This window comes from Mastomys coucha, unplaced genomic scaffold (assembly GCF_008632895.1).
Source record: "Mastomys coucha isolate ucsf_1 unplaced genomic scaffold, UCSF_Mcou_1 pScaffold12, whole genome shotgun sequence".
Classification (NCBI taxonomy): Eukaryota; Metazoa; Chordata; class Mammalia; order Rodentia; family Muridae; genus Mastomys; species Mastomys coucha.
The window spans coordinates 80,751,655-80,762,790 of record NW_022196894.1 but is presented as its reverse complement, the minus strand read 5'-3'; positions in this window follow the sequence as shown (position 1 = coordinate 80,762,790).

Genomic DNA, 11,136 nt, shown 5'->3' with positions numbered 1-11,136 from the left:
ATAATTTGTTAGCTACTATGTGATTTGATACTTTAAACTGTCACAGGTTGCAATGGCTTATGTTACTTGTCAACCTGACACAAACAGGGATTACCTGGGTTAAGGGCCTCCGAAAATGCCTTTGGATGACTTTCTTAACTGATGGATTGAAAAACCTATCTTAATTGTAAAGTGGCTCAAGGTTCTGTGAGGGAAGAAGGCAAGCTGAGAATTAGCATGCATGTACTCATTTTTATCTGTTCCTTATAGCTATGGATTATTAAGGATGTACAAAGGACAGCTCCCTTGAGCTGTAGCTCCTTATACTACCCCGCTAGGATGGACACTAACTTTGATCCACTGTTTTCTCCCTTAAATTGCTTTGGTCAGGATGTTTTATCAGTACAACAGGAAATGTAAGACCTATGCTAGAAACATTGTTTTCTGCAGTATCACTTAAGTTTTTCTGGCCTGGACTCAAAGATAATCTGCTGATTTCCTCACTTCTGATCTGGTCTTTTGAAAATATGCCTATTTATCTAGTTAAATATTTAAATAATCTCATAATGTCTTAGATACCATTATGATATTTTCAAACAAAGTATGATTTTATAGTTCTCCTATCCCTTATTTTCCTCATCCATCTTTTACTCTGTTATCTTTCTTAACAAGCTATAAAATCATTTCTTCTTTCATGTTTCATGTGCTCATTTACCTATTCCCCTCCTTTTCCCAGCTCCTTATCCTACCTTGTTGGTCTTCTTTCTAAATATTTTGAGACTTTTCCCAGAGTTACACATTTACATATTGTTATTCTATTAGTCTGGGTTCTGTAGAGAAAGGGAACTTGTAGAATAGAGCTGTATATAAAGAGAAAGAAGATTTATTAGAATGGATATCAGGATACAGAGCAGCTCATTCAACAATAGCTATCTACCGACTGAAAATAGAAAAATCCACTAGTTGTTTGTTCCACAAGGCTAAATGTCTCACTTGGTCTTCAGAACAATCCAGAATCCCAAAGTAGTAGGCTTTAATGGACTTGCTAGTGAAAGCAAGAGCAAGCAAGCAAAATGAAAGAATGCTTCCACTTTCCATGTCTTCTGTATACGCAGTCAGCAGAAGGTCTGGCTCAGAATTAAGGTAAATCTTTCCACCTCAAAGATCTAGGTTATAAGTGAATCTTATAACTTCAAATGATTCAACAACAACAATAACAACAGCAAGAGCAACAACAATAAAAATCCTGACAGGTGTCCCCAGACATTTATGTTTTAGTTACTTCCTGATATAATCAAGAATAACCATCATAAGACCACTCCTTGTCAACTCGTAACACAGCCAAATTAGTCAGTGTTCTCTTCAGTGATGCACTTATTCAAGGATTTTAAAATACTCCTTAGAAAAAAGTTATCATTAAAGATGTATTCTGGAAGGACCTTGAATATCTCACTCATGTAATTAAAGGAAACCAGGTGATGAAAGTGGTTGAAGAAAAGAAAGCATGCTTCCAACAACCATCAGAAAATCTGCAAACAAAAAGTTAAAGTTGTACAGCTTCAATGAATTATAGTATTTTCACTCTGAAGGTTCTTTTCCTGACTTCAAAGTGTCATCACAATGTAAGAAATCAGGACAAGTTCTACAGTTGCTGAATCACTGTGCTGTAAGAGTAACTAATTCAGCGCCATTCTAAAGATAGTCATTAGTGTGGATTTTGATGATAACAACTGTTTCCTCAAGTCTGTGTTTTAATGACCAACATAGCAGATGTTCCTGCTTTTCTTAAGCAACACTCAGGGAGATAATTATTAGAATCAGTACACAGCAAAGGAATATGCTTTCTACAGGGAGTTGTTCCCAGGAACTAGCCTGAAGCATCTGCCTACTGATCAGTAGAGCAAACCAGCACAGGTTACAGAAAACACCCTGCTGCCTTGACTGTACCTGTGTGGGCTTATTTACATTCAACCCTGATACAGCTACAGCTTGGATTAGCAATATCCCACTGACAATGCATTGTTTACAATGTTTTATTTTATTTTTAAAGCAGTTCACAGCTGAGAGTATGAACTGAAAAATAATTACTGAAGATGAAAATGTCTAGAAACCAGAAGCATCAATGAGACACTCAATCAAGACATTTTATAGTTACATCCCTTATTGTGCAACTAATTATTTGAGATTGTATTTTGAAAAAATAATGAAAATTCACCTTGCCTGTAAATAAGCAAAAATAAGTGGGAATATCTCACAGACTGAACATTAAAAATATAATAAAATATAATCAGAATTAGGTTTTCATGAAAAAAAATTATTTCAGAATTATAGATACACACTCATAGTTTATAATAGTTTATATTTTAAACAAATGTACATTTACCTTGAAATTAAATATTTTAATTTTGCTCATTGAAAACACTTCTCCCCCTGACAAAAATGATATGCATTTTAATAGACTCAAGTGAAAAGTTTATTCAAATGCATTTTAAGAACAAATAGAGGAACCTAATTGGCTGTTATTATTGATTAGGATTTTATTATATACAATATAGTAGGTTCTTAGATTATAAAAGTTTGTTTTTAAAAAACGTGAAACCTTATGAATGATCACACTTTACATTGGATTTAGTACAATAATTTTAGGAAATAATTTTGATTAATTTTAAGATTATATCTAGTGTGCATTACATATCTTAAAAGAAAATTCTCCAATAATTAACATTTGTAAGTGTTGTTAGTTGGAAATATAAGAACTGTTTTATGCAACATATGAACATATTTTCTTAATGTTCCATTTAAGCTTTGTGACTCCCCTCTCTTCCTCATATGTACATATGGTGACCTGTGAGATGCTTCTATTAAGGAAATTAACAGTATTACAATCTGCATCATACTTTTAAAATGTGGAAAATGAAAGCAACAGTTTTCTTGATTATATTATTTTTCAAGGGTCAAGAACGTGACTGTAGTCTTTTCATTTTCCAAGTTAATGACTTGTGAATGTTCTTCCTATAGTGTGAACTCACAGAGATCCTTTATAAATAATGAATTTTAATTAAAATCATCCTGTATATTTAAGGATAATATTAAAATTAAGTTATTCTTCTATCATAATTTATTTAGATTTTGAAGTTATGAGAAATACTTGAAAATAAACAAATTACAGGAATAAATTATCATTTTGCTCAGTGTTTTAATGGTTTATTGTATTGTTTCACACTGAGTTTTTTTTTTGTGTGTGTGAGAGAGAGAGAGAGAGAGAGTGAGACAGACAGAGACAAAGACAGAGACAGAGACAGAGACAGAGACACAGAGAGGGAATAATGAAATAGCCCACATTGATGTAACCTGCTTTCTATGACACACTGCCTCAATTTTCCACCATTGCCCAATAGTGCTATCAAATTGTGACTTCATCATTGTATTAATCTATTGATGAGTCCATAGCAGATGTTATCTGGAGGGCAGTGGTCTGCTCAGGGAATTTAGGCTCCGTTGAGTCATAGGCCTTGAGCTCTGGAGTCCTAGTAGGCAGCTCCTGACTGCATGGGGACAGAAGGATTTCTGCTATAACTCCTGAGTCTTTGTCTCCTGTTTCAGTCACAACCCCTCACAGATGCCCTGGCAGGAGATGTGTGCTCTATCAGGAAGACAATGTCCCAAGCTCCCAGCATTCTAGCTGGACCCTATCCCCAGTCATCTGACCACAGCCAAGCATGTCTCGCCCCAAAGACAGATAGCCACGCCCCATACAATATAAGGGGTTGTTTGTTCCTCCTCCTCTTGCTCTTTGTCTCCCCTCCTGCTTCCTTACTTCCTCTCTTGCTGTCTTGCTCTCGTCCTCCTCTCTCTTGCTCCTTATTTTCTCTCTTGCCTTCTTCCTCTCTTTCCTGCTTTTTGTTCTCTTCTCTTGCCTTCTTGCTCTCTTGCTTCCTTTCTTTCCTTTCTCTCTCTCTCCTCTTCTCCTCTTCTTCCTCTCCTTTCCTTCTTTCTACTTGACTGGCCTATTTTCTCTTTCCTATAATAAAATATCTCATTTATACCTTGCCTCCTTTTTGACTAACGTGCCCCATTACAGGCCTCAGCTGTAGAGAGAGACCCAGGCTGCAGCAGGAAGCTAAATAGCCCCGCAGTTATCTGTGCAATTCCCGAACACCCAGTAGTTGATAGCCAAATTTATACTGTGTGATACTTAATAGATATTGCAGATTCTCATAACACATACAAAACATTTGTCATTCTGTGTCCACTTATGGCTCAGATAAAACTCATAGACCAAACCAAGTGATAATGAAAAGAAGCAATGTTACCAGAACAAGGGATATCCTTCAATATGGAAATATTAGGTCACCTTATATAATTATTAGAAATAAATGAAGATCTTGTTTCCTTAGCACCTGCTGTAATTACCAGGAATTGAGCCAAATGCATCCAAGGTCTGAAGACACTGAGAATAGTGATCAGTACCACTCCTCTGCTTCTTTTTTCACATCACCTGTTTGTTATACAACTATTTTACATGGGTCAAACATGTCTCTTGTTTGATCCTTCAGAAGGAGTTTTATTCCATTACCCCACAAGTCCTCTCTTACATCTGAGCCTATGTTGATTTGACTATGATGTTATCTGGTGTATAATTAATAAATCACTTAAATAACTAGTTATTCTCTCTTTATTACCATTACCCCAGAAAATAATTCTCTGGTGCCTTAAAGAGTATGGAATATAAATGTCTCCTCTCCTTGCAGAATAGATTACCTGTTGACACAGGTTCTGATTTAAGGGTTTATTAAAAGCAAAGAAGAAGGTCTAGAAAAATATTACCAAATTTCAAATTTTTCCTTCTTTCAAATAATTATCAATATGGTTCTTTTCCTCTGTAAGTTTAAAAAAAAATAAAACAAGGAAACAACTAATTACAGAGTAAAGTGAAATTCAGACATATTGGTGTACTTGCAAACACGTGTACATACACACACACACATAATGCAATAAGAGTACAAATATTTTGGTAGTTGTATGCAACCAAATAATTATAGTAAAGAGGCCCCTGAAGAGGAGATATGATAGGCATATGATGGGAACAAAAGATTAAGTGTTTATTCTGGTTAAGAGACTGCAAAAATTAGTGACCTCACAATATACCGTTATTCTTAGTCTAATAATACGTTTAATTTTTTTTAAAGAAAAAAATATTTTACAAAATTGAAATTATAGATATCCTTGAGTTACAGAAAATAGCAAGGCCAAATATCTGGGCACAGTACGTGTCCTTGTTGGAAAAAAAATGTTAGGCTGCTAGTAGGCAAAGTAATAAAAGATAAGATCCCAATTGTGATAATATAAGCAGATTTATAGTTTATTGGAATGGAGGATTAAAGTAATTTGAAATTGTATCTAAGAGACAAGGTCAGTATTTTAGCTGTTTTCATTTTTTAAAATCGGTCTTTGACATAACTTTATAACTCATGAACTTCTCCTTATTGTCAGTCTACAAACCTGTCAAGTAGGTGAGATCTTCCCTGTCTTAAGGAGAAGAAAATGTAGGGTTGAGCAAATGAGATGATTTGCCAGTGTTGAAAGTGACAGGAAATAAACATGTATTTTATGTTTGCCAATCTAATACTTACTGATGAATACCTTCCTGATAAAATAAATGACCATATCTCCTTATTGTACTCTGACTGGATGTACATTCGTATATTTAAGATATCAAAAACTGATTCAATTCCAAACACTAAAATCTATATATTATCATATTTTGTATGAAATATTTCTTTTATAAAAAAATAAAAAATACACAAAAGAATTGACAAACATAAAAATATATATTGATGTATTTCTTTTAACTTTTTACTATTTTCTTTTGTGATTCAAAAATATGATGCATTAGCTTTAGATTATAAAATCCATTTTTGCTAAATATCATAGAAAACTAATACCAAACATATGTACATATTATTACTTGACATACATAATAATGTGAGGATGGTCTGTCTTCATCGTCAGGACTGGGTTTACAGGCACGTAGGGACTGGATCACACTTCTGACTGTGTCTTTGCGTATCTCCAGAAATTATTAACTGAGGGGAACACTTGCACTAAAAGTCGATGGCAATGTTCCATGTGGTAGTGGCTGGAAGGATGAAAAGGGCCAATACTTCATGTTCCTGCTACTATCTCTTTTCTACTTAACATATGATTACCACCAGTGATATTTAAGGCTAACTGTACATGGAACACTAAGCGCAATACTCTTCTGTTGATTAGCATTGAGAGTAACACATAGGCATGCACATTGTCTTGTGTTCCATATTAAAGCTCACCAACTGCAAAGGAAAAAAAAAAAGAAGCAGTCTTACTAAGCTGTGTAAAGAAAGCCAGTAAGCAGGACCCTTCCATGGCTTCTGCATCAGTTTCTGCCTCCAATATCCTGCCCTGTTTGAGTTCCTGTCCTGACTTCCTTCATTAAGGAACAATAATATGGAAGTATAAACCAAATAAATCCTTTTTTCTCCCCAAATTGCTTTTCAGTCATGGTGTCTTGTGACAGAAATAGAAACCCTAAGACAACAGTCTGTCCAGAATATATATTGCTCCATTTTCCTTCCTATACCAGCCAATTGACATGTATGAATTTATAATGCTTCAATTTGAAGGAGAGGCTAATTTTTGTGTCATTATTTTTAAAATTTACAAATAAAATTTATTATACCTGATATATTTATAGTAGGCTAGTGTTAGAGAATGTGTAGCATTTAAGAAAATTTAAATAAACATCTGCACACACAAAGTAGTGGGCATTAAGTATTATGCACACATATGTATCTGGAGTTTTTAATTATAGAAAATACATTGCCTTTTTAGACACTGAAATATTAAACAATTATTTGTAACTTTTTTTGTCAAACATTTTATAGTGATTCTATTAAAACTAAACCTATACATCTAAAAATAAAATGATAAAAGGTACTTAGAAATAGTACATAAAATGTTTACTTTAGAATTCAAGAACAATTAGCAAGAGACTCAGAAGTCAATACCAAGGAAATAATTTCTGTGGACCACAATATATTGGCTTGTATTTGTGTTTGACGATTATTAGTAGTTTACTAATTTCAAAAAGATACTATATTCCAAATGAGAAAGCAAGATTCCAGATGTAAACTTTGGCAAAAATTTCAATAAAATTAAGAACAAACATTAAGAATGTATATATAATATCAAAAATGTATGAGAAGCAAGTTTTATAAAAATTTAGGAGTTTTATTATTTATTTAAAAGGACAAGAAACTGTCATTGGGTAAAGAAAGGACATTTGAGTATGGATTTTTCAGGAAAACACAGGAAAAGATGATTTTCTGCATGCGATGTGATAGATAATTCATTGGTTCTATAAGTTCAAGTGTAATTTTAAATGAAGATATATTCTCTTCATTTTACACTACCTAGTAGTAGTCATATCTACTGCATTTTTGAAATATAACAAAGTTAGAAAACATAATCTTCAAATTGTAGAAAGAAAATATAAGCAGTTAAAAGAGGGACAGAATGTGAAATGGTAGGATTTTTCTGATTTGGAAAATATTACTTTGATTTTACTTTTTAATATTACTTTGATTGTCACAGTGAAACCTACTATAAAACAAATGAAGGACTCCAACAAAAACCCTGTAAGCCTCCATTCTCTGAACCGCTAGAGAATTGATGCTATAACCAAAAAATGCTTGGTGTCATGAGAGATTGGCAAACAGAACCACAACTGGAAGATCAGCTTATGAGGATTAAAGGGCATGGATACTTCCAATCGTTCAGAGCTTCCCTGTGAAGATTGTGGTAGGGGATATTAACAGCCAGTGCCCTGAGCAGACCTTGGGCAGAAATTCTGCAGCCAGTCCCACAACACACAGAGGAAGCTCTAATCCTACGCATTCTGACATACCCAGGATCCTAAGGATCAGAGGTGAGGAGGACACATCTATCCCATACCTGGAGTAACTGTGACCACTGGCACCCAGGCACACAGGAACTCCACCAGATCAGTGGCACTGGTTCCTTCCAGTATGTCTAGGCTAGTGCCCTAAGCAGACCTTTGGTGCAAACTCTGCAGGGAGTCCCATAATTCCTAAGAGGAAGCTATACTCCCAGACACTCTAATTGGCCCAGGATCATAGGATCCCAGAATCACAGGATCACAGCTTGACCTTAAGGAGTTTTGACATAACCAGGATCACAGGGAGAACAGGCCCCAGTCTGATTTAGCCAGTGCAGGTAGCACTAGAGATAAGCAGATGGTGGGAGGCAAGAATAAGAACATAAGCAACAGAAACCCAATTCTCCTACCATAGCAAGTCCTGGACACATCAACACACCAGAAAAGCAAGAATCAGATCTAAAATCACTTCTCATGGGAATGATACAGGACTTTAAGAAAGACATATATAGCACCTTCAAAGAAATACAGGAGAACACAGGAAAACAGCTAGATGCCCTTAAAGAGGAAACACAAAAATCTCTTAAAGAACTACAGGAAAACACAATAAGACAGGTGAAGGAATTGAACAAAACCACCCAGGGTCTAAAAATGGAAATAGAAGCAATAAAGAAATCACAAAGGTAAAAAAACATGGAGATAGAAAACCTAAGAAAGAGATCAGGAGTCATAGATGCAAGCATCACCAACAGAATACAAGAGATAGAAGAGAGAATCTCAGGGGCAGAAGACACCATAGAAAACATTGCCACAACAGTCAAAGAAAATGCAAACAGCAAAAAGGTCTTAACCCAGAACACCCCAGAAATCCAGGACACAATGAGAAGACCAAACCTAAGGATAATAAGTATAGAAGAGAGTGAAGATTCCAAACTTAAAGGATCAGTAAATATCTTCAACAAAATTATAGAAGAAAACTTTCCTAACCAAAAGAAAGTGATGCCTATGAACATACAAGAAGCTTACAGAACTCCAAATAGACTGGACCAGAAAAGAAATTTCTCCCGCAACATAATAGTCAAAACATCAAAAGCACTAAACAAAGAAAGATTTTTAAAAGCAATAAGGGAAAAAGGTCAAGTAAACTATAAAGACAGGCCTACCAGAATTATACCAGACTTCTCATCAGAGACTATGAAAGCTAGAAGATCCTGGGTAGATGTCATATAGACACTAAGAGAACACAAATGCCAGCCCAAGCTACTATACTCAGCAAAACTCTCAATTTCCGTAGTTGGAGAAAACAAGATATTACATGAAAGAACGAAATTTACATAATATTTTTCCACAAATCCAGCCCTACAAAAGATAATAGTTGGAAAACATCAACATAAGAAGCAAAACTAAACCCTATAAGAAACAAGAAAGTAACCTTTCAACAAACCCACTCAAACATGATTCCACCTCTAACAACAAACATAACAGGAAGTAACAGTTACTTTTTCTTAATATCTTAATATGAAAATTAATATTACCAACTTATCCTAATCAATTCAAATTCAAAAGTATGAGGAATTGAAAGTTTCTTGGCTATCATTTGGTGGCCTCTTTAATTTGGTAAGTGAAGAAATAGGTCCAATATTGTACAATCCATGTACACTTTCTGATTGTTTGTACTTGATGGTGTCTTGCCGGGTACCACATAATGGTCTTGAAACCATGCTTCTCCTATCTCAGCGTCTCTATTAGTAGGATTGTTTATCTGATGTTTTTATACTATATTATGGTTTTCAGAACAGCTTACATATTTCAAAATTATTTATACAGCCAAAAGAAACATAAACAATTAACTTGGGAGGTGGCTTATAAGAGAACAGCAAAGAGTGAGATTGAATGCTTTGCTTGACATTTGTAACTCTTGTATCAGGTTTGAAGAAGAGGACTTTATAAGTTACTCTTTCTCTTAGATGAATACTTTTCAAAATCAGCACAGCTAATGAACCAGATTCTTACCCTTACCTAATGTCTGTGCCACCCTCCAAGCAGAACGATTGTTCACTGAAACAGTTGGTGAATGACTTCACAGATCGACCATCTTAATACATACACCATTTCTTAATGTAACCTGTTCTCTGTGGGCTTATAATGAAGACAATCACTTTAGTCAAATAGCTTTAACCATAGCAGGAAATCTGTATCCAAAAATCATGCCTACAATTCCCTCCTTGGCACAGCAGAACTGTCAAGTCTTAGCTTAACTACTAGGGAGGTTAAATCCTTTGGTGATGTGAGGGGCATTGAAGTAAAGTCCTATTACAATGAAGTCCAATGTCTAAAAATTGTTCTTATTTTGGGCTTGTACCATAGTAAGAGCCAAGATTTTAAACTCTACTAAAAACAAAACAAACAGACAAACAAAAAAACTATCTACTTATGTTCAGTTAAAACAAACTAGTAATGATGTATTATTTTAAAATATACAGGTAATATGTTTGCTGTTATTTAAAATTTATATTGAGAAAAACATATGTATTTTCAGTATTGCTGCAGACAAGAATCTACATAAGACTGATTGTTTTATATTAAACAACTTTTATACTACTCATTTTTATTGTTACGATATTTTATAAATTTTAAAGAATGTGACAAAATAAAAAAAAATGTACTTCAGGTATTGAAGGGAGGTCCCAGGGAGGAGTTGGGGTACAAAGGGAAAGAAGAATGTGATATAATTTTATTTACTTAAAATATGTTTTTATATGTTAAAAAATTCAGATAAACTGAAATTATGTATCTTTTCTCACAATGCAATAAACTTTAAATCAATTAAAACAAAACAAAACAAAGATGGTGGTGGGATTTGGGGATGCTGATGGAAGACTTTTTTTAAACATGAAACAGTCCCAGGAGCTGAATTCCTTGTTTTTGAGTTCTCCCTGCATGGTCAGAATATCTTCCTCCATTTCTGTAACTGAGATAGAGGGAAGTGAGTATTAAGAAACATAGCCAGTGGTTTTCACAAAAGACCCCTCAGAGGGCAAGACCTCCTCAGAGCTTTATAGTACTTAGTAGGCAAGTGACAGTGAAGTTGAACTCTTTAAATCTCCTTTGTGGGGTGTGTGTGTGTCTCTGTGTGTGTGTGTGTGTGTGTGTGTGTGTGTGTGTGTATGTGTGTTTGTGTGTGTGATCAATTTTTTAACTGCTCCCCTCACAGTCACTCC